Source organism: Pleurodeles waltl, chromosome 6, assembly GCF_031143425.1.
Source record: "Pleurodeles waltl isolate 20211129_DDA chromosome 6, aPleWal1.hap1.20221129, whole genome shotgun sequence".
Taxonomy (NCBI): Eukaryota; Metazoa; Chordata; class Amphibia; order Caudata; family Salamandridae; genus Pleurodeles; species Pleurodeles waltl.
In genome coordinates this window covers 689,272,861-689,295,326 of record NC_090445.1, presented here as the reverse complement: position 1 = coordinate 689,295,326, position 22,466 = coordinate 689,272,861, and the positions used below count along the sequence as shown (strand labels likewise).

Here is a 22,466-nt window from a genome sequence, read left to right as displayed (position 1 = left end):
TTGTTTGATGAGACTGCTGAATGTACCATATCAGTGGATGCTCGTGGATATGGTATTGGAGCAGTATTGCCTCAACAAAGGAGAGGTGACTCATTGGTGGTTGCATATGCATCTCGTACTTTATCACATGCAGAAAGGAATTATTCTGTGATTGAAAAATAGTTGTTGGCTACTACTTGGGCTGTGCAATGAATTAGAATGTACATATGGGGGCACACATTTAAAATCTGTATGGATCACAAGCCTCTGGTTAACATATTGAGTTCAGGAGGTGGAAGGAACCTTACTCCAAGGTTGGCAAGGTTGGCTTTGAAACTGCAAATGTATCATTTTGAGATTTTGCATTTGCCTGGGAACAGTAATTGTGTGGCAGATGGGTTTTCTCGTTTACCATTGTCTCCTGGAAGTGTTGAGGAGGTTGACGATGGTGAGTGTGAAGTTGCATTCACGCATGAGGAATGGGCCAAAATGGGGAGATGGATGGTGAAATATCTGAATTTGCATGGATGAAGGAAATGCAGAAGGATGAAATTTTGTTGAAAGTGAGGGATTTTATTTTGAAGGGGTGGCCATCAGAACGGAGTTTGCAAGGTGAGTGTAGTACATACTGGAAAGTTAAAGAAGAGTTGTCAGTGTTGAATGACATTATATTGAGAGGTGATAACATTGTGCAACCCTATGGTATGCGTGATACTATTGTGAAGGTGGGACATGAAGGACGTGGTGGCATGGCAACTACTAAGAGAAAGATTAAGGACATCTTTTGGTGGCCAGGTCTGGATGGCATGGTGGACCGTTGGGTAAGAGAATGTGATAAATGTATGTTAAGTGATAAATCGGTGAAACCATTAGTGGTGCCAATACAAATGGTAGAACTGCCTGATAGTCCATGGCGTAAAGTTGACATAGATTTTATGGGCCCATTTGTTACCTTTCCTACTAAGGAAGCATATGCTATTGTCCTGATTGATTATTTTTCCAAATGGCCGGAAGTTGGAATGGTGGGCAATATAAATACTGATACAGTTATTGAATTTTTAAAAGATGTGTTTGCAAGGGAAGGAATTCCCACAACTATTGTTTCAGACAATGGGGTGCAACTTAGTTCTGAAAAAATGCAATCATTCTTGAAGGGCTGTGGTGTAAATCATGTGAGGGTGTCATTGTATCATCCTGAAGGAAATGGTCAAGTAGAAAGATTTAACAAGGTGATCAAGGAAGCTATACAATTAGCTTTGACATCTAAATCATCTTGGAAAGAGGCCATTCAAAGTATGTTATTATCTTACAGGATTACACCACATTCAGTCACTGGGAAAACACCTTTTGAGCTATTGAGGTGTCGGAAGCCATCTTCTAGATTGATTCCTTGGTGGTTAAAGAACAAGAAACAAAGGAATTTGAATGGAAATTATTTTAGTGCTGTGGGGGAACGAGTGCATGAGTATCAAGGTAAAGTGCTGAGGAGAGTTAACAATGGAAAAACAATGCCGAGGTTGGTGGCTGGACAGTATGTACGTGTAAAGAATCATGGATTAATTCATAAAGGGGGTGCTCGATGGTCGCATCCTGTGAAGGTTGTGAAGGTTTTGGATGGAGCTGTTCAACTTGAAGATGGGAGAGTACATTATTTGCAGCATCTGAGTTTGTTTAAAGCATGTAGTATTCCTGAAGGCAAAGGGTATGAGGATACGGATGAAGCTAATGGATACTTATGGGAAGACAATTCCATATTGCAATCAGATGAAGTACGTTCTGATGGTGTTGATGAGTGCGTGTATAGGTATCATGGAAATAGTGTGATACCTTTTTGGAAAAGCCAGAGAGAACGGAAGTTACCTGGGCATTTCAATGAGTTTGTGATGGGATAAGTGGTTATTATGTGTTTCTTGATTAGGAAAATGTGTTATGTATATTTTTTTATGTGTGTTTCTGTTTCGTATAAGAAAAAATAATAATAATAATAAGATCATTAGTTTTTTTGTTTTAATAAGGGGGAAGATGTGTGGCGCGTGGATAGAGTGTAGATCAAATGTAGATGTACATTTGATCTACCTCATAAGGGAATGCAGCCGAGGAGAGGGTTTGGAGGATGGGGGTTGGTTGGACGACGGTCCAGAGGTGCAGTGTGACATCGACTCCTGTAATGAACCAATGTTTTTATTAATAATAAAAAGAAAATACTTCAACCTGATGATGTACATTTCCACAGGTGGCAAAGAAGTTTATCTTCTTTATGGCTGCTTTATAAGTGTCCCTATTCCTTTAGAGGATAATGTATTCACCAGTTTCTTCCAAGTCTTTTACAGGCTGATTTCTTTCTGGCCAATGTTGGCGAGAAGAAATGCCCACTGTTTGCAGCCACCAGGTTTAAAAAGGGCTAAAACGTCAGCTGCTTCCTTTAGCCAGCTGTCGACCTTCTCCATATTCTCCTGCAAGTTTTCACCAAGAGAGGAGGTGGAGCTGGTCAAACAGTCTTTGAGAGTCTCTTACTGAATCATGCCCCGTTGATTCCACTGTTTAATATTTGCCTCTTTCCAGTACTATCCCTGGCTACTGTCAACCAGAAAGGGATAAACATGTGATCAGACCACACCTGTTGCTCCAGCTTCTCAACTTGGAGTATTGCCTGACTGGTAAAAATAGGGTCCAGAATATGCCCGGCAATATGGGTGAAAAACATAACCCTCTGGGGAGGTTCAGTATGGAAAGATTGTTAATTAGTTGTTGCACTGCTGAGTTATTTTCCTGTCCCTATGACAGTTAAAATCACCCAGCACGGTGGAGTTGGGGCGTAAAAACATTAGGGGATAGTGCCCCTCCTAAAGCATCAACAAATTTACTAATCTGTCACCGCTGCTGACTGCCAATAGTATGTGTGACCCATAGAGATATAGAACGGTAAATTATTTCAAGGCCCCCGCCTCTTGAGATATTTCTTCTTGAGATATTTCTGTCTAGGTGCTGAAAAAAGTAACTTTTGGATTAGGCCAGGCATAGTCTGGGTTAGAACTTTTCCTAAACACATCTCAATGATAAACAGGAAATCCAGCTTCTTACCTAGAAATAAGTTGTGGATTACCATAGCATTCTTAGGTAAGGAATGAACATTCATAAGGCCTCCCCTGTACCTAACAGTTTTGTCATCCCTCTCTAAATCATGTTCCTTTCCAACACCATTATTACCTTTCCTTAGGATAACAGTGTCCCTTTCGAAGTTTAAATGTTTTTTTAATTTGAGACAGGAGAGAACACTCATACAATTTCCAATTTCCAAATCAGCAATTTCTTTGAGCTGATAAGAGAAGTAGCTTGCTGACTGAGTGGAATATTGCCTGAAACTGACAGCATGACTGGCGCGTGGAAAGGATGCAGACTGGTGTGGCGCTCACTGCACCTCCTGAGCACGTTCACGCTCCTTCCTCCCTTTCTGATCCCGCCTCTCCTGCAGCCACGAGAACACTGATTTTTGGAAATGGCGTCTAGTGAGTGGCAACAAAAAATAAAAATGGTGGAGTGAAGAGGAGTCTCTCTTCCTAGTCACATCGGACAAAACAACATGAATATTTTAAAAAATTGATAAAATCAACACTGAGACTGAATTGAAAATAACCCTCAAAATGCAAACAAATGCCTCCCAAAGTATAAATGAAAAGACAGTACTAGTAATGGCTATATATATATATATATGTGTGTGTGTTTTGGTCACATGGTCACAGATATTTCAATGTACCTCTAATGATGTGATGGACAACATGCCAAGCTGCGGGGGCCTGCTCTTGATTCCCATGGTTATAAGGACAATAAAGGTTACAGTTTATAGCAGGTAGTCAAAATACATGAGCCACAAAATGAAATGCTCACTGTATCAATAAGTAACCCATTAAGATGTGTGTGCCTGTGTGATAGATTTACTGCTGTTAAATACCACAGTGCTTCCAGCATATTTCATCTACACACACAGCCACTTACTCTCCACCCCAAACACAGAATGTTCCCCACACACAAACCAAAGGTTCATCTACCCAGCCAGCTCCATACATGCACACTGACAGGGTCATCAGTACCCTCTTCACATTTTTCGCCTGTGAGAGGCTCATTGTAGAGACCTAGCACTCCCACTTTACAAAGTCAAGACAAAGTTCACATTTCCTATTAGATTAAATTCAGTGGCTGAAGCAGCATCAGTCCTCCTGCTTTCCAAGACTAGATTATTCCCCACTCGTTGCTATCCAGTACATTTCGGAGTTACACATTTGTGAATTGAGGTCATTCAAGTCCGCCCAATTATTTACTTGAAAACAACTGCCAGTCTATCAGATAACTGATTTTGTGTAGTGTATTCCTCATTTGGAACCTGAGGTCGGTTCCTGCCGTCTGAGACGTCACTGGAGCAAGAGTGTTCAAAGAATCGTTCAACATTGCAGAATAATCTCAAAGCACAGAGGAATTTGCAATGTGATGAGCATTCTTCTCCTGAGATAAAAATCAGGCCAATGAAGCTCAGGTACCTTGTAATCAATGTGACAAAGATTGAAGAACATAGGAGGGACTGAATAAAGAGAATTCAAGATTGGTGGAAAATTATTTGTCTAACCATTGTCTAAACTTAAAAGAACTGACAAAGGAAATTGGGCTAGATGTACAAACAATAGTACTATTGATTACCAAATAGCATTGTTTTGCGAATTGCTATTTGGTAATCAGTAATACTAATGTACAAAGGAGTTATTTAGACCTTATTCCCTAAATAGTGATTCATAGTGGGTCACAAATAAACCTACCTCATGAATATCAATGAGGTAAATTGCAACTCCAGTCTCCCCACTAGCCCTATTACAACTTTCCCACTGGGCTGATGAGGGGGGGATCAAGGTTCCTGCCTGTCAGCCCAGTGGAAAAGGTGTGGCAGCATTATTCATAATTTAGTCTGCAGCAATGCTGCCGTAAGCAGGTTGCATTAGCATCCTTGAAAGGCGCACTGTCTGCACACTGCACAGCAGACAGTGCACATTTCAAAGGAGCTGGGCAGAGGGACCCGTTTACTGCCCATACCATGGGCCCCCTTCCCTTGTTGTCCGCCAGCCTTTTCATGGCGGTCTGACTGCCATGAAAAGGCTGGCGGACAAAATGGTTGTAATCAGCAGGGCAGCGCTGAGTTCAGCGCCACTCTAGCTGATTACAACCAGAACCGCTTTCAGCCCATTGGTATCACTGATCCTGGCGGGTATGGCAGTATGTTGGCAGGTCTGCCTGCCAATCTTGTAATGTGGCAGTCAGACTGCCACAGCTGTGGCTCTCCGACCGCGAGGCTGGTGGTTTTCGGACATTCAGCCTCGTAATAAGTCCCTATGTCTGTCATGGCTTTTAAATAAATCAACCATTTTCCTAAATGCAGCCCATTTTCCATAATGGAAAATGGGATGCATTTAAAAATAAAAAAAATAAAAGTCTAATTTATTTTTTAAGAGTAGGCCCTGGGCTATGGGACCACTGCCTGCTCTTAAAAATAAATATATTCAGACATTCTCAAAGGGGAAGTCAGCACAGAGGGACACATCAATGGCCATGATCGCTTTACTCTTCCTCTTCAGAATTGCTGGAAGAACAAACACAAACAAAAACCAGTGGCAAAGTCAGTCTCCACTATGAACCTATTTTTTTGCCAATTATTTTTTTACCAGTGGTCCTCCTACGCTAGGAACAGTCAAGCCTGAACTGCCAGGCCAGATACCCTCTGAACAGGCATGCAAATAACCCCTGACAGTTTTTGGGCTATTTTGACTTTGTGAATGGGTCACCACCAACTCTGAGTTGATTGTAAAGTGCAAATGTTTTGTGACCGCATTTCGGTCTCAAACCATTTGCACAAACCAGTGTGAATCAGTATCAGTATTTGGAAAGGGACTCCGCTTCCAAATACTGATTGGCAAACCCAAATTGTGATTTGGTAACAGGTTGCTGAATCGCATTTTGGGCTCTGTACATCAGACAAGGTATTTTTGTGTTCACAAATGGGTCAATTCTGCGAATCGGGCTGTTTGGGAACACAAAAATGTTTCACACATTTAGCCCTTAGTGAATCTTTCGGACATACAAAGGTTTTTGTAAGTAATGCGATCGTGGCCATCGATGTGTGGGCATACTAATGCTTGAACTACTGTGCTAGTCTTTGTTGGGGATACACGAGCTGATTCAGCAGAGCTTTGCATGTCATTGGATTAAAGTTCGATTTTTTGCCACATCTCTAGGCGCTACAGTTAAAGACATAAACGCGTCAATTTGTTTAAGAAAATACAATCCCCACAGTGAAAGTACCACGCTTCTCAAAATGTCCTGGAGCATTATCCCTCTTTGGTGTTCTCTCTGGGTCTCTCGTAACAGAGCTGGAGTGAGTTATAAAACTCCAAGAGCTTTACGTAAAATGTTGATTCCTTTTTTTTTATGTTGCTTGGTAGTTTCTCAAAACGTAAGAAAGTTCAATTAAAATGTAATACTCTTTGTGATTTGCTCATCTCAGCAGCTTCGTAACTCAAGGTCTCTGCACTTTCACAGTGAGAGTTACAAACGCTGCAGACAGCATTACTGTGTTTTTGCCGCCCACCAGTACAAGCTCTTTGAGGCAAGAATTTTGAAAATATGTGTGAATGGATGGAAATGTCAAATCAAAAGGTTACACTACTTGCTACATCCTTACTTTGAATGTATTAATATTATTAAATAGCCTTAGACAGTAGGCTGCAGAAAGTGTAAGTAAGAGGAGTCAATGTGCATTGCCCCTGTTTACATAATCGTGTATGTATTTTTTAGTTCTAGGTAGGGAAGCTAGGTGGAAGACTACAAAGCAGAACTCTTGTCAATCCAGACCTGCATAGATAATGCAGAGATAAACAAAGGCGGGTGTTCTTGGTAGCAGCTGGAGACAAAGCTTTCTCCTCAGAATTGCTGGAAAAACACAAACGAAAACCAATGCAAAGTCAGTCTCATCCAAGAACCTATTGGCTTTGCCAATTAGCTTTTTTAGGGTCCAGCCTGCGTCCGCATGCGTTTCGCTAAGCGAGACGCTTTAGTTACTAACAAGGGCTCGGAGCCCCGCCCACGTCATGTCAGTGTCTGTCATTGGTTCGTGGGCTTGCCTGTTAGAATCTGCTTGATTTCATTAGTGGAAGGCATGCATACGTCATGCCTTTTCCGGTGGATAGTCCTCCTCGAGCGCGTCGACCAAGTACAGAAAACATGTGAGGCTCGCTGTTTTCCGTCCGGCTCGTGGACTACTTTTTCTCTCTTTTCCCAGCGCGATCTTGCTTGGCAGAAGTCGAGCGCTTTCCATAATATCGACCCTGTTACACAGTTAATTGCACTTTTTCCGGTTAGTACATAAATGCACTTTTGCCGATAGGTTTCATTACCAGTGAAAAGTCGGGTTAGGAGTTTACAACGCTATCAGCTCTAACACGAGCAAACGCGAGACCCATTGCATTGCAAATGCTTGTTTTACCAGTGGTCTTCCTTAAATAGGAACGGTCAAGCCCAAACTGCCAGGCCAGATACTCTCTGAACAGGACACAAATGACCCCATACTGTTTTTGGACTATTTTGACTTTGTCATTAGGGTGGCGCTTGAGTTAAAAGTCACAGTAAGCATAGGATCCATGTCTTGGCATACCTGTCACTCTTAAGGCATTGCACTGAGAAATATAAAAAAGCGATGTGTGGAATGCTCAAATCAATCTCAGCAACTGGTAACTTCCCGAGCTGTATTACAGTCCACCTTTTTGCCCACTATACCACATCAGATGGGGACCTGGCATTAATTCAACCAATTATTCCATCAAAATGTTGATTTTGCAGTACATATACCAAGTACCATTGGTATGCCCAGACAGGGGACCTGTGGTCACTGTAACCTCAATTACAAGACCTAAGTAGCTTGAAAAAAGTCTGGGGATTTCTTGTGTTCCCATCTGGGAGGGACCTGGCCTGGCAGTTCAGGCTACACTGTTCGTACTGAGGCAGGACCAAGACTGAGTTGTATATGGCAGTTCTCTCCCTGGAGTGGCACGGTTGACAAACAACTATGGTCTGGCATGCAGTCCAAATGATTGCCAGTGGATGACATTAATTCAAGATTTCCTTTTATCACTGTGGTTTGCATATGCGTGCATCCTCATTGGTCATTTTTTAATGTCTTTTGTGATATTTTTATAATATCCCATTCAAAGCTGGTAATCATGGATGTGATGCTTATGTGCTTGCCACAGCAATCTTTGAAAGCGTTTTATTATAATTTAATATCCTGTTAAAAAATGGCTACACTTTAAATGGGATTTTCTAAGTGAAGATGCTTGTGTGAACGTGTGGTCTGGAAAACCATTTAAGATCATGGAAAGTTAAGTGGGCGGCACAGAAAGCGTCAGACAGCTGATTGAGGAAGGGTAAGAGGACAATGGGTGGGAAGAATGGGGCATTTAAGAGTGAGGGATGGGGAGGAGGGGACTAGTGAGAGAGAGAAAGGAGAGAGTATCGAACGAAAACAGTCCTTTACCTGCATTTCAATACAAGGTGATGGTCTTATGTGAGTGTGAGAGTGTTAAGCAGTAAAAGGAATTTATTATGCAGTCTATATGAAGTGCAATCAACTGTTCAGCTACTGGGTGTTATGATATTAGTGTGTTTCATATATTTTAATTGCATGTATATAGCACTTTATACCTCTGAAGAAGTATTGTAGTGCTTTATGTGGGGCAGCACGCTGGTCAGGCGCCCACCCTTAGTAGGTGCCAGAAAATGGTTGAATCTTGCAAGGGATTCCAGGGCCAGCATTATGGTGGCACAATCTTGCCAACGAGGCCCACATTACACGAAGAATTTACACCATTATGGCAGCAGCAGCAGTGGGGCTGGGAAGGGTGCCATCATTTCTTTGGATGCGGACAGTGTGCAGAAAATTGACTCCACAATGCCAGGAGCAGCAGCAGATACCATGAAGCAATGTCTGCCCACAGCATGCTGAATAATACCTCCATTGTGCCCGAGCCAGCATTGTGTTATCCATCGTGCCACTGATGATACCTTTAGGTCAAGAAGTACCACTGTTAGGGCAAACATAATCACCAAAATGTCACAGACGGACTGATGTCGGAAGGAAATATCATGTCATCATGGCACCGACGTCTACATTATGCCAAGGGTCACCCCTACAAACAGCAATACGAGTATTTTCTGCTTGGCGGTAGGGGTACCTCCATCACCAGGCAGAGGAATGTCAGACGGATGTGATATCCTTGTGTGCCATGCAGGCCAGGCAGCGTCACTGGTGCCACCTGCCCACGCCTGTCACACATGACTTTGTCATGCGCTTGTCAAGGACACAGAGCCTCATCCGTAGACACTCACTGCAGATCAGCACTTATTACCATTGCCTGACAATAAAAGGCAAAATTAGGTTCCTTTGACTCACAAGCTGAGCTGGCAGACAGCGTGGAGAGTCGGCACCAGGGAGAAATGGAAATTCTGCTAAAAACAGGACATTAAAAGACATTAACTCCCACCTCCGAGCAGCTCATGCATCCCGTCCCCAAGCATTCTATGTACATCTCAGTTCACTTTGTGCCCGATCGTACTATTTGGACTGGGTTGTCAGTTTAAGCTGGCATACTGCATCTCTGTCCACGTGTCATGTGTAACAGCCATTACTGCTGCCTAGCATGTGCCCTGTCACTAAGCTGGAGGTGACGAACAAACACCTCGAATAGTGTAACTACCTCTGATATACAAGGCGAGTAGTGCACAGCTCTTGTGTGCCTGCGTTAAGGTGGCCCTCCCCTCTTGCTGTGTAACACAGGACTTGCTGAATAGAATATCCTTCTGTACGAGGCACCGACTTCTGTGCCACTCACACGCGTCTTACACATCCCTTGTGGGCTTTGTGTGAGTCGTATATTCTATTGTACAGTTTGCCTCACACACTGTTGGCACACTCCTCGCTCTATCCTACCCTCTGCTACGAGTGCTCTGTTGTACAACATCTCAGTTACGCTTACACCTTGCTAAAACGTACATCACTGCACACCACACTGACAGTGGACTATCTCTGGGCACTCAACGGATGCTAAAGGGTTCACTGGTTTCCCACCACCCGCGTAAAACATATGGGGGGTCATTACGACCCTGGCGGTCTGAGACCGCCAGGGCTAAAGTGGCATCCGTACTGCCAACAGGCTGGCGATACGGAGACCCGTATTTCGACCGCGGCGGTAGCGCCGCGGTCGCACCGCCGGGGCCGGCGGATTCCCGCCGTTTTAGCCCCGGCGGTGATAATCCGCCAGGGCAGCGCTGCAAGCAGCGCTGCCCTGGGGATTATGACTTCCCTACCGCCAGCCTGTTTCTGGCGGCTTGCACCGCCAGGAAGAGGCTGGCGGTAAGGGGAGTCCTGGGGCCCCTGGGGGCCCCTGCACTGCCCTGCACTGCCCATGCCACTGGCATGGGCAGTGCAGGGGCCCCCTAACAGGGCCCCGTGCAGCTTTTCACTGTCTGCATAGCAGACAGTAAAAAGCGCGACGGGTGCAACTGCACCCGTCGCACAGCCGCAACACTGCCGGCTCCATTAGGAGCCGGCTCCTATATTGCGGCCCCATCCCCGCTGGGCCGGCGGGCGTAAACAAGGTTTGTTGTAATGGGCACCGCGGGAGTGCGGCCGCATTGGCGGCTGCATGGCGGTTACAGCTTGGCGGGCGGCGGAAGCCGCCCGCCAATGTTGTAATGACCCCCATGGACTCTTGCACTACATACCACTTGCTTTTATATCTAGGCACCCCAATGAGGCCACCTAAGAATGCTTAGCAGTGTTTATTCACATAACAACTATATCAATAAAGTAAAATAAGCACAGCGCTTAACTTCCTGAATAACACTTGGATTAGGGCGCACCAAACCCCTAAGAACATTGCGCCCAGGCTTCTTGTGTGTATAAACATATATTCTGCTTCAATGTGCCTCATGCATTGGTATGGGCACGAGCATTTTAGGGTGAAATGTAATCAGATCTTACTGCTTTCTTACTTGTGTTTTTTATTTTTTATGAATTCGTTGTCGACAGCTCAACGGCATTGTCAGAGTCGTGGTCAGTCGTAATTTCCACAAATCTATATTTCAGTTAAACATGGGATTGCCTCTTTTTGCGGTTCTCGTGATGGCCAGGTAGGTTTGTTGTGTCCCGTGTGATCTTTGACACTAGCGCCTGACAGAAGATTTCTCTGTGTAACTCTTCATTGTTGAGGGCTTATTCTCATCGGCGTCCATTAAGGCTACCTTGACATTAACCGCAAAAAGAGCCAGTGCATGGGGAGACAGGGAGTTTCAGCTGCGCTCAGGAGTCACTGGAGTTACAGGAAGGCACAGTAAGGCAAAGCCACAGAGAGAGCAGGTGAGACCTGGACTCCCTGAGACCCAGGAAGACTTTGACACTGAGTAAAATGTCTTCTGGGAAAACAGTGATAGGCAATGGCTCGGGATTCAGAAAGATACTACAGAAGGACACAGAGAGAAAATAAAGCGGGGAAACTGTAGAGGGACAGGAAGAAATGCGGAGAAACAGATATGATGAAATATTCAAATCGCAAAATCACAAAGGGAGACACTAACCTGTTCAGTTTGTGTTAGACATGGGCACAGAGACACACAATCCTCATGGCAGATACACGCAGAGGAGGCACAGAAAAACACACGGACATTTGGGAGACACATGGTGGCACAACGGGACTCTGTGGAGACTTGGAGATAGCGAGGCAGGGAGACACAACAAGCATAAGAGTCACAGTCACACAGAGACAGGCATAAAAAAACATTGAGAAATACTGGAGGCGCTATAAGGCAACACAAGAAGTCATACACATGGAAAGACAGTGAACGCAGACAATGAATCAGTGGGTGACGCTATTACAGAGAAGTACATGGAAATATAGAATATCATAGCTACAGACATGAGGTGTTGCAGAACACAGAAGTATGAAGATTTGAAGACATAGATGTTGCAAACGACCAAGCAGACAGTGGCATGCAAAAATTATAAAGTGAAAACACGCCCTTCAGAAACTCGACTGTGCTGCAGGTCTTACAGCAATAGATGTGTGCCTTAAAGTAGAAAGTGACAGAACAAAACATGCTTGTAGTCAATATACATTTATTTTGTAAAGTGAAAACTATCACTTAGTGGCAGAGTGTATTGCGGAAAAGTGGTAATTTGATGTTCTGATGGGAACAACATGAGTATGTTTACTAAAAATTACAAAATGATATTTCAAGACAAAATAGGAGCATTTCTATAATGTTCCAGGCTGATATTTGAGCGGCAGTTCATGCAGCTTTGGAACATAACTTGGAAAAAAAATTGGCATCCAATCCTTGCAAACACAGTGCACTTTCTTGCCGCTCTGGCTGTTACTTCATTATTCATTGTAGGCATTTCAGGTTCTATATTTATAGCCTTTTATGAATTTATTATCACTATATATAACTGCAATCTGAACACTGAGACTAGAAGTCTTTTGTAACAAAGTTCTACTGAACCTACAATATCTGCCTAAACTGAGGGGTTGTCTAAATCCTGTAATTATGGGATCAGTGTAACATTTCATTTTCCCATCCTTTTCTTTCCAGGAAGATTTCAAGTAGATGCTCAGTCATATTGCATGATTGAAATCAACTTTGTAGGCAGCACGGAAAAAATGGAAGGTAGACGTGGATGGAAATCTAAAACAATTAAATAGGGCAACATCTCTAGTTTCATATACTGACAATATGATCTGGTTCTAAGCCTGTGTTTTTTTCGTAATGTTCTTTTGGCAGGTTTGCTATAAAATGCATTCTCTGGCTCAAGCTTTATACAAACATTCAATTCCCATGAGGATTGAACCTCCAGGCCTGTCTTCCTTAACAGTTCTTAAAGTATTCCACATTCCCAAAAGGATCTGGTGAAAGTGCACAGGAAACCTCTGACTTTTTTAAACATTTTTTGTGAGATAGTACTGTAAGCAGTTTGGCCCAGATTTGACCTAGCATTGTGAAGAGGGGGAAGTGGGACTTAACCCATGCCCTCCCCTCACCTGGTGCCGCTGAGAGTTATTTGCACTTGCTGTCTATTTCCTCGCTAACCTGGTTTAATCTGTGCACGCTGTGTACGCCCCGCCTGCATGTAGAATCAACAGCTACCATGGCACAGTGTATCTGAGATAAGACATCTGCTTAGCAATGCTGTTGACCTTGTCTAGCTTTGTATCTCATTTTGTAAGAAATGTACAGAGAAGTTTGATGCCATTGGGCTTTTCCGGGTTTTTACTTTCACTTTGGTTCCTAGTTGCTTCCTTCTTACAGTAGATTATTTTACATTTCTGCACCTCATGCCATAGCCACGTGAGGGAGTGTGTTACAGCGATGTTTCAAGAGGGGGTGTTTATAGAGCATTCAATTATATGTGGCTGTTTGTGGGAGACGCGCTCAGGGTTTTCACTTGCCTCATCCTTCTGCAGGTTGCAGTAGACCAGACCAGTGCAGTAGCCATTGGATTGACAGCTGAAACACATACACAACCACGCATTCTCCCACCTGCATGCTGGGGATAAGTAAGGATTGATTGGGGTCAATGCAGGCTGCACCACTAAATGTAGAACGGACTGTTTTTCACAAATTGTGATACTAACTAAAGATCAAAGGCCTTCACCACCATCAACTATAAAATGTATAAATAGGTGTCCGATTTTCAGTTAAAACTGATTATAATGGATAAAATCCCACCAAAGTGAATATTTATTGTTCTACTGCTTTGGCACTGCCAAGCGTCAAAGCTGCATAAACACCGCTCCCATCTCTAAGAGCACCTTGTTCCTGCCACACCTGACTCTGGACCAGTTTTAAGTCACCGCTATGCCCATGTGACCAAAGTCCTTAGGCCCCCACTACCTACTTTCAGCTCCCATCCTTTAGCTCGAAGAGTCACCATTGAGACCACATAGATATGCGCTTGGAATCAATGACCTGTAAAGCACGGAATTCAACACTCCTGCTTGAAGTCCTACAGCCTAAGATCTGTAGCTGTTTGTAAGTTCTTATTTTATGTTAACCCACTTTCCTGATGCTATAGTTTGTATGTGACGTGATATGGGTGGTACAGGAGGAGTAGGCCTTAATTTGCATATTGGTGGAATGTGCTTGCCACACACCTGTTTTATGGCTCTTCCAACGTTAGATGTTCGTGAATACTCGTAAATACTCAATATTGCGTGAAAGGACTTTCCTGATGTTGTACTTGGGTGTGACACAAGTGCTAGATGCTACTTTAGATGCGGGTGGGGCGCCGACTTGGAAATATTTAATTGTCAAATACTTCCAGTCTTTTTTTCTGAACATACATTTCTGATGTTGTACTTGTGTGTGACCTGCAGGGTAGAAGTGACTTTGGATAATGGTGCGATGAGTGTTTCCTAGACACCGACTTTTGAGCTTTTGATTGTCAGATTTCCACGAAATGTGCTGGCAACTGCAGAGTTTTTATGCGCCTAACTGCTGCATGCACAATGTCCTGACCTTTCTTCACAAATATGTATTCGCTGCTCACAGACCTCTAAGAACATGTTCCGTGAAAGGTCCATTTGTGATGGTAACTTCGTTTTTCGCTTTTATTTCTATCGTGGTTGAATAAAAATACATCAAACCAATAAAAGGCACTGAATGGAGGAAAGACCATGTGCCTGCTAGATTTCATGTACTTTCATTCAGCCAGTGTATTTGGTAACTTGTCAAAGATGTGATGTTTAAGGGACTCTGAACTGTTTTCTTTAAAGTAATGTGTTTACCTTCTGACTACATAACTACATCTCTCACGCTCTCTTGACAAAGTTTTGTCACTGAATTTACATGCATTTAGCTCTACACTTACATATATTCAGTAAAACAAACTACACGACGGGGTGCTCTGGTTGAGATCAGAAACGTAAAAAACACTCATATCGGTCAGTTATAGTTACCTCTATTAAAAACACCACTAATGTATATGGTTGTTGCCAATATAGTTTGACAGTGAGTCTTTTTTCAGTATTGAAAATAACCATAGCTCGGTTAGCTCCATAATTTCAGTGAATGTTTGTTTTTATTTAGCTCAGGAATAGTGTCAAATATAGTATATTTTTCTGCGTTTCTGTGATCTTGCAATTGCATATTTGTTCTATTGTTTAATGTCTGCGGTAGTCTTCAGAGTAACAGTGATGCAAATGTATTTTTGCCAAACCAAAATACAAAGCTTTGCCATAACCCAAAAAGGAGCCCGGGTTTGTACGATATCAGAGACAGTGGCTCCTTAAACATAGAAATCTGTTCATTGAAAGTAGAGAACCTTATAAATGATCTTAAAAATATTCATGAGGTAAATTTAATATGCAACACAAAGACAAGGGCCCTGATTGAGAGTTTGAGTAAGGAGTAAAGGCAGACAGTGAGGCGGAGGACTTTAAGACAGAGACCTTGCCTTTACTCCACCCACCAAATTTAGAGATGTCCATCAGCCAGCATACATCTCTATACATTGGCAGGAACCTCTGCCATCGAGGTTAATGTCAATGTTAGAAAAGTTTGATGGGTGGTACTGTCAAACATGATGGCTGTCCATCTAACTATTACAAAGTTTTTTATTTTTAAAAAACGAACTCCCTAAGTGGGAGTTTGTTTTTGAAAAATAAAAATAAGTAATGGCCCCACACTAAGGGAGTTGTCGCCCGAGGTGTGGGGGGTCAATATTATTTTTTTCCTGCCCATCACCTCCAGTTTTTACCTGGTGGTGATGGACAGAAGAAAAAAAACAATAATACCACCCACCCTTGGTAGTCCTACTCCAAACCTTTTGCCTCTCCTTCTCCATTTTGCTGAACTTAATTTTGTTGGGCTTAGGACTCTGTACACTTTATCACTGCTGACCATTGCTAAAGTGCTTGTGCTCACTCCCCTAAAGCATAGTTACATTGGTTTATACCAAATTTCCATATTTAATTAACCTATAAGTCCCTTGCAGAGTGGTATACCATATGCCCAGGACTTGTAAATTAAATGCTACCAGTGGGTCTGCAGCAATTATTGTGCCAACCACTTACGTAGCCCCTTAATACATGACACAGGCCTGCCACTGCAGCCTGGGTGCAGTTTTAACCTGCCATATGTACTTTGCATTAAAACTCTATTGCTAACTCTTAAACTCCCCTTTTATTACATATATATCACCCCTAAGCTAGGCCATAGGTAGTCCAAATAGCAGAGCGCTATATAATTAAAAGGTTGGACATGTAATTTAAGTTTTACATGTCCTGGTAGTAAAAAAACAACTAAATCCATTTATCACTACCGTGAGGCCTACCCACCCTAGGATAGCATTGGGGATTCCTTATTAAATTTAATAAATGTAAATTTCCGATTGGGAGCAGGTACCTATTCCATGTTTGATGTCTTTGGAATTGTAATGAAACCTCTATTTAATGGTAAAGTCGGGCTTTTGATTACAATTTTCAAAGTGTCACTTTTAGAAAGTTGTCATTTTTCTGCCCTTAGCCCTTTAGTGCTTGCAGCCTGTTTTGGGTCCTGCTGGCAGGACGGAGGGCGGAGCTGAGCATAGCCCAACTTGTATCTGAATAGCATGTGTTCTGCCTTCACACAAAGGACCTTTCATCTCCACATTTTCACTGCAGCCAATGTGGAGCCAGGACAGGAGAGTCAGGAAATTCCATGCACTTCAAAGCCACTGTCTAGAAGCTTCTCCCACCTTCCAGAAGGAGGGAACCAGGATGTAAGAAGAAGATCAATGCTTCAATATACTTTTCAACCAGTGGATACCCTAGCAGGAAAAATGGCTGCTGTGTTGCTGAAAGGTCTGCCACTCTGCTGGAGTGCTAACCTGCTGTGGCCTTGCTGATTTGTTGCATTTCTGTCCTACTGCCCTCTTGCCTGGGGAAGAAGTATTAGACTTGCAACTTGAACCCAGGACCACCAGAGTGACTCCAAAGGGCTAATTTGCGGGCCTCCTGATCTGAGCCTCAGGTGCACAAAAGGCTTCCTTCACCTTGGACCCACACCAGAACCCAGCCTGAGTGAGCCTTGACACACCAAGTGGTGCCCCACCGGTCCTGGACCCTTGAAAGTGGTGCTGAAGGTGACCAGATAGCCAAATAACAAAAGTGAGACCTAGAAATTGTGTGGCTAAAATCTGCTCTAAGAACCAGTAGGAGACTAGGACCAACCTGCTCACCTATCTGTCCGAGGTGCATAGCTGGTAAGAATGACTATACAGCTTCACCCACTACGTTCTTCTCCTCAGCAGCAAATCCTTTTCAGTGGTCCTTTGCTAAAGGCTATCTGGCCTCGTGGAACTCTCTTTGGCTACAGTGCTCTGTCTCATCTCACTGGTGATTTTCGACTTCCATTTCAGAGATCAATTATGAACGTAGAAATCTTTACCACAGCTTCAACCCAAGGCTATCTGACAACAACGCTCCCTCCTTGGACACCTCTTGCAGCTTTCACCCACTGAACTTTATCTTCTCAGATGATTTGTCTCAGACATTTTTCTAAGTCCGAAAGTAAGCCATGAATGGCCCCAATCCACTTCTTGTATTCAAACCACTCTCCCTCACAGTCAGCCATTTTTTTTTACTTTGACCCAGTTTTGTGCAACTAGATGTCTGCAGTTGACTGCTCTGATCGTTTAGGCACTAGTTTTTACAAAAAACTTTCAAAAATTCCTAATTCTGGTTCTACTCATTGAGTTTTTGTCATCTTTGTGTCATATAACTTATTAAAATGTAGACTTTTTTCCTAAATTAATGTGGCATTTTTCTTGTGTTGTGTTTTCACTTTATTACTGCTTCTGTGCTGCATTTATACTTTACACATTGCCTCTAAGTTAAGTCTGACTGCATTTTGTGCTAAGCTACCAAGGGTTAAGCACAGATTCAATTAGTGACTTTTTGTGGATCACCCTGCAAGGGACTGTGGTTTAAGCTTGAAGAGGTCTCACACGCCAGCCAATGAACAACACAATTTTCACACTCCCTACATAGGGCAAATGGTGTTATGTGCCTCCTCTGATGGTCCCCACTCCATTGAGCTGCGAGAGAATGGTACATGCTGATGGAGTAAATTTTATGCTTCTGGCATAAACGTGGTGGCTCGTGCCACTCAAAGAGAGGGAGCCAGATCAACAGTTTGTTGGACAGGTTACTACGTCACTGTTGTAACAGAGTACTTTTGCCGCCAAACTCTAAATCAGGCACTAAATCTTCAATATTACACAATAGCAATCATTTGACTTTCGCTCTACAAAATATATTATGGAGTGCAGATACTGTAGTTAACATTGAAAAGTGAGTGAAAAAAAAGCGTGAGCGAATGGGGCTGTATGTCCCAACCAAACTGCTTTCATGATAAGGAAAGATGTCTCAACAAAAAATGGTTGCTAAGTGTTAGACCTGGCAGCTTTTTGGCGTGTCTCCCCTGTCTTTTTGCCTTCTGACCTCCTGGTTTTGGACTCTGTTTTTGCTGGTTTATTGTCTGTGCGCACTTTACCACTGCTAATCATTGCTAAAGTGCAAGTGCTCCCCATATAAATTGTACTGTGGCTTGGTTTATCCATAATTGCCATATTTGATTTCCTAATACGTCCCAGTAACGTGCCCTAGAGGTGCCCAGGGCCTGTGAATCAAATGCTACTAGTAGGACTGTGGCACTGATTGTGCCACCCACATTAGTAGCCCTGTAAACATGACTCAGACCTGCCCTGCAGTGTCTGTGTGTGCAGTTTTAAACTGCCAATTCGACTTGGCCAGTGTACCCACTTGCCATGCCTCAACCTTCCCTTTTACTACATGTAAGGCACCCCTAAGTTAGGCCCTAGGTAGCCCCAGGAGCAGGGGGCAGTGTATGTTTAAGTTAGGACATATACTAGTGTGTTTTATATGTCCTAACAGTGAAATACTGCCAAATTCGGTTTTCACTGTGCAAGGCCTATCTCTCTCATAGGTTAATATGGGGTCTGCCTTTAAATATCCTTAAAGCGCAGATTCCCTTTGAGAGTAGATACACATGTGGAGTTTAGGGTCTCCTGACTCACAATTTGAAAATACATCTTTTAGTGAAGTTGTTTTTTAAATTGTCTGTTTGAAAATACCACTTTTAGAAAGTAGGCATTTTCTTGCTTATACCATTCTGTGACTCTGCCTGTTTGCGGATTGTCTGTCTGGGTCAGTTTGACAGTTGGGCTGTTTTGCACCTCTCTAGACAGTGACACAAAAGGTGGCGGGGGTGTAGCCTGCATATCCTGATGAGCCATCTGAGCTACAGAGGAGTGAGAAGTGGTCTTTCACACCTGAAAGGACTGTGCCTGCCCTCACACAATGCAGTCTCCGACCCCCTGGTGTGCGTCTGGGGCCTTGCCTGGACAAGGATCTTTGCTTTGAAGTAGGCCTACTTCAAAGGCAGAAAGGGGTATAAGAAAGCACCCAAACCCCCTGAAAATTAGATAACTTCTGGAATCAAGAGGAACCTCTGCCCAGGAGATGAGCTAAAGAGCTGAAGGAGGAGTTCTGCCTGTGACTGTGCTTGTTGGGCCATCTTACAGTCGCTGTTTCTGCCTGCGAAAGGGGACAAAGACTGGACTTTGTGGTATATTCTTGTTTGAGAAGAATCTCCAAGGGCTTGAACTGAGCTTGCCCCCTGTTCTGAAGTCTCAGGGCCATCAAAGATGTCCCCTACCAGCACTTGGACTCTCTAATTAAATTCCTGCCCCGAGAAGAGGTGCCCTATCCAGTCCCTGGGCCCTTGAAAGGAAAAGCTAGTAAAAATCCAAGAAAACCGACTATGGACAACTCCGGACCGACGCCATTGTCGAATCCCGTTACGCTGCCTGCAACCAACTCCATGGTCCTCGCTGGAGTGTGATGATCCTCGCAGGCCTGACACCGCTACAGCCCTGCCGAAGTGCGCACCACGTCGTGACCACTGGATATTGACTTTGCCCGAAGTGCATGGATTAAACGCTTCACACCGCCGCCGCCTCACCTTCACCGCTCTGCAGCAAGGACCTAATGCCTCTTCCTGATGCCTCTGCTCCTTTTCCTCGGCAGCACCAGAACTGACGCCACCTCAGATCCAAAGATGCCACGATCCCCGACTTCGCGCAACGCCTTGTTTTCACACTTTACTAAGGTACTGTATCTGGGAGTCTGTGTGACTCCGTATCCGGCGCCGTTGGCATCGGATTGTTGGGAGCGACTCTGTCACGACGCTGTGTTATCACCTCATCGAAGCATTTTGTGTTTCTAAGCGCTATTTTTGAGTTTAATCTTTAAAAATGTATAACTTGACTTGTGTATATCGGATTTTTGTTGTTTTGGTCTTGTTTTGTTTAGATAAATATTGGCTATGTTCCTAAACATGTGTTGAGTCATTTTGTGGTGTTTTTACTGTATTACTGTGTGTTGGTACTAATACTTTACACCTGCTCTGTGAAGTTAAGCCTACCTGCTCGGGCCAAGCTACCAAGGGGGTAAGTGGGGGTTAACTGAGTGTGATTCTCCTTTACCCTGACTAGAGCGAGGGTCCTTGCTTGGACAGGGGGTAACCTGACTGCCAACCATAGACCCCATTTCTAACGGTGGACACTAAACATAAGCAAATATTTGTTTTTCTTTTTTAATTAGCGAGAGCCCAATGCCATCAAATATTTTTTACTATCGGAAATAAATCCCAGAAAGGTGGGGGTACTTGGGGACAACAAAAGAGGGGAGATGGGAAACTCCTGGTGATAATACTCTACTGGGGGTCTATTTCTCATATAGAGAGTTGTTCCTACAAAAAAAATCATGAATTTGTTGTACTCAGTGTGGATTTCCAAAAACACGTTTTTATTCATATTCCAGTATACAAAGAGCCCAGTATATATGCAGCCAACGTGTGTTTCGTTTTGAATCCCAGGCACATGTAACCACAAGTAGATTGTCTACTGAACTCAGCACAGTTGTGACCGTGTACTGTAAGCCTGTCCAGTAATTGTGTGGAACAACCCATAACCCACAACCGTCCTTTTGAAATATGATATCTGCCTTCCTTTCACTTCACCTCACAAGAGATTCACATGGATCTCCAATTGGCCCCCTCTACAATAAATACTTCTCCTGATAAGCTCATTTGAGATACAGAAGCCTTGAAAAAGTCTCTGAGGCAAAACTCCTGCAATATCCTTTTAAGAACTCTTCGAATGTACATACAGCTGGTCACAGAATTACAAACTCTTCCTTGAGAAGCCTTTGACAGCACCTACATCTGGTTGCAGTATTATATTCCTGGTTCTGGATAAATTAACTCTAGTATATGGCCCGCTAGACCAGCAATGGACACTGGTTTAATTTGGAACACGATTTTTAGAGGATGTGAATGAAAGGAAAGCCTGCCCCACTGTATCTATTCTGGACAGTGGATAGGTTACTGAAATCATTACTTTGGATTTCAACCTTTTATTTGGTGTGCTTCAGGCTACTTCGTAGATCATCAAATCTCCCGATGCCTTTTGGAGGGGGAGACAATTAAATATAAATAATGTCTGAAAAGATTCTTGACTAAACATCGCTTCGTGAATTACCTCAAATGTTATAGTTAGTGGTTTTGCAAACACGAGGGACCAGTTAATCTCAAATTCCATCGAAGACTATTTCAGACTGTAAAGAGAGATCAAATTGAACTTGATAAAGACGGTTGACTCGAAACACGTGTTGTCTGTGTATATATGGGACTGTATGCATACTGGAATATTAATTAAGAGTTCATTTTTTTAGAAATGCACACTGTAGCGTAAGACAAATCTATAAATTTTGGGTGGACATCTCACAAAAAGTGAAGCAGACCCCATTAGAGTATTAGTAATTAAAAGACTCACCGTGGGATTTGGTCCCGGAAGCGAAGTTGTGTTGCTCCATATCCCTGCACCTCGATTTTAAGTTCTAAAAGTTCTGGTAATTTGTCATAAGATGCTCCTGAGATATGAGACTTGGCGAAGTCGTTTAATTGCAAAGGCCCATGCTCACACCATATACTAGATGGAAGTGAAATAATGTACACATAAGCATGCAAGGTGCAGTGGGAGTGCTCAAGGACCCCATTCCAATCTCTCTCTACTGAATGATGAGTCTGTAGTCGTGCTGTTAAATACGTGGAGTGATGGGTTCTAGACCTGCTTTCCTCTGTTGGATGCTGTAGTGTACAACACTCATACATGCATAAACACACGCACACGTGTACAAACAACATCTTACGTATAATTCTTGGCTGTTGTGTGTGGCTGTGCTCAGTTACACATGGCATGACCTGCTCTCAGTCCCTCAATGTAAATGGCAGTGCAGTACAACACAGACAGTGACATCATCTCTGTTTACCTGCCTCTG

The 22,466-nt window shown here is 43.3% G+C and overlaps 1 protein-coding gene across 2 annotated transcripts in view; it reads left to right on the top strand.

The window, feature by feature from the left end:
• Positions 1–22,466, top strand: part of GPR26 (G protein-coupled receptor 26) — a 287,674-nt gene that overhangs the window by 124,880 nt on the left and 140,328 nt on the right. The gene's annotated exons all lie outside the window — the stretch shown is intronic.